The sequence below is a fragment of the Papilio polytes genome, unplaced genomic scaffold, assembly GCF_000836215.1.
Source record: "Papilio polytes unplaced genomic scaffold, Ppol_1.0 DF824146.1, whole genome shotgun sequence".
NCBI lineage: Eukaryota > Metazoa > Arthropoda > Insecta > Lepidoptera > Papilionidae > Papilio > Papilio polytes.
This window is the reverse complement of record NW_013525058.1, coordinates 3,859,301-3,862,035: the sequence shown is the minus strand read 5'-3', so window position 1 is coordinate 3,862,035 and position 2,735 is coordinate 3,859,301. Positions and strand designations below refer to the sequence as shown.

The following is a 2,735-nucleotide window of genomic DNA, read 5'->3' as shown; positions in this document are numbered from 1 at the left end:
CCAACAAATGGCTTCCGGAAATTGTATAACAGCCAATTTAAGCAGGTAAATAATTTCCTTTAATCCCGTCACGGAAATTTGCTTTCTCCGAGTTGACAAGAAAGTGGAATTAAAAAGTTTCATTTCCATTCAATTGATTACAAAAAGAATTTAGATTAGAATATTTTACAATTAACATATTCATAAAGAATTTAAAAAAATCGATGTCTTTTTAACTTTTTTAAGATCGAGAACTCTGAAATTCACATAAACTAGTACAAGATGTTGGTCTAGTGACTATCTTAAGGTAGCGTCAATGTGGTTAGTGCAACTTTGGCCTTATCGAAATTAAATCGATGATCAGAATAATTTATAGCCGTAAATAAATAAGCAGTAGCACTGCTCTGTGTTAGATCTAGAAGATGTATTGTCTGCTATTAAGAAAAGTGTAATTTCAATATGAAACAGTCCGCAGGGGGCAGGCTGCCGCGAGGCGGCGCTAGGCGCTGGCTGCTGCCGACTGCCATCGTTTAGCATAATTTATTTCCATTTCCAATTTGTAAGTCAAACATTGCGTCGACGCGGATTTAAATAATCATAATGAAGGCAAAATTTTCATTTAAACACTCATTTATTTTATTAATTCACTGTCAATTTTGCCATCGTATTTATTTGCAACGTTAATTTAATATCACGATATGTCTCCGCGTTCCGCGCAATCAGGTAAGTACTTTATGACAACATACACTTGATAATACTAGTATTTATGGGATAAATAATGGTTTGTTCCAGAAATCCCGACATCACGACACATATTTCATCTTCTAAATACTCTTGTGTACTTGTATTGTATGATTCAAAAGTCGGATAAGTGAAGCAAAAATTATTTAAAACATAACCATAATTTCCTAGAGATATTTATCCTTACAATTATGTTAATGTATAAAAGAAATGTATACATTATAAGGTTTGAAACGAGAATGTCTGAAACTGAAGTACTGAGCAGAAGCATCATGTTAACTTTATGCTCCTTCAACTTACATTAGGATTAACTTAAATAAATAACATGAAACTATTCAAATCTGTGAAGCGCGCTTTGTGCGGGAGAGTTCCGGCTGCAGTGCTTATGCAAATGTAACTTTGCAACTTAATTATGGTAATTAGCGCACTTAGTTATTAAGCTACGTACACACAAGTTCTATCTGCTCGTTCGAAATGAAAATATTGTGAATTTGCGACATGAAGTTTTGTTTTTTTTTTTTCGTTAGATAAGAAATCATTATAATATCTACAAATCATAACTACAAATCAATTTCTACAAATCATAACATCGTACAATACTTTAAAAAAACCTTTGACCTTCCGACTGTCAGTCGGAAATATATATTATTATTTTTATGTATTATAATGTACTGACTACAAACAATATAGCCTAGTGTATTTTCCACTTGCTCTTATACGCTTTCGATGGTAGTAGAGTGCTTGCGAAATACAAATTTCCTTTTTATTTACGCCATCTATGTTCTGGTTTTGGAATTAAAAGCTTTCATCAGTTGTATTTTTGAACTTAGTTATTCAACAAGGCAATAGATGTCACTTATTTTTAAAATTTAAATTAAAAGACTTATTTTTTTTGTAAATATTTAATTTTATTTTGTGACGCTTTTTATTTTTACCATTTAATTTACAGCAAACAATCACTATAAAGTTTTTACGTTACTTTATACTGTATAACCAAACATTAAAAAAATATATAGAGTTGGCGTAGGTCACTTGAAACACATTTTTTGACAAACGCCATCTACTGATAGTTTCTCAAAACCACATGTTTTTTAAATAGTATTTAAATTAATTGCCAATAGATGTCACTATATCATATTTAATGGTTATAATCTGTTTAGAACACATGACGGAGCTTATTATAATTTTGTAAAATGTTTTATTACATGTTAATACAAGGACATGAGGTGACATAGTACCTTTCAAAGAAGTTACCGGAAAAAAATTATTCACTATGCCTAGTCTATAAATTTCTTAAATGTTTTTGTATTCTGTAAATAATTAAATTATCGTAATTAAAGTATTGTGTGATTTCCTGTCATGAGGCACAATCTTGGGTACTTTACATTTCCCGCGCACCAACTTCTCTTCAACATCCGCGTGCAGCGCCGCGCATAACATACGTTTCAGTTCTCGTAGTACATAAAATCCTGTGAAAATTATTAATTAATTAGTAAAACAAAACCCATACAAAAGTTATTTAAGTTTTAAGGTGTTAATTATACAATTGTTTGCTAAACATTTTCACGCCAATCCATTATTTTGATGATTTGGTTATAGTTTTTTAAAAACACTTTCTTGCTGGACGTAGTTGCTGTTCAAAGTACATTTCTTTAACTATCCGCTAGGTGTCTCTGCTAGGTACTCATGTGTGACGTACTATGAGGAAGCAGGTGCCGAGGAGGGCGGCCTTATAGCGCACGTCCAGGTCAGCGGGCAGCTCGATGACGTAGTTGTCGGCGCTCGAGAAAACTTCCCGCCCCAATCCCCCCCACTTCTTACGGATCGTACCCACACGCTTCTTGTCCATGTTGTATATCTGAAATGATCGAAACACTGTTACATTTAGGAGTTCATTCATTTTATGTTTTTGAGCGCAAATATTATAAGCTGAGTATGAAAATACTTACCTCGAAGTCGCACTGGCTAGTGATAGCGAGCGGGCCCTTGACGCGGAAGAGCGGCCGGTCGGCGGC

At 33.6% G+C, this 2,735-nt stretch overlaps 1 long non-coding RNA gene across 1 annotated transcript; it reads right to left on the bottom strand.

The window, feature by feature from the left end:
• Window positions 1-1,838: 1,838 nt before the first annotated feature.
• On the bottom strand, window positions 1,839-2,735 carry LOC106111825. Its single transcript, XR_001226199.1, has 3 exons — window positions 2,670-2,735; window positions 2,420-2,578; window positions 1,839-2,189 (listed from the first exon to the last, which is right to left on the bottom strand). It is a non-coding gene; the product is annotated as an uncharacterized LOC106111825 (long non-coding RNA).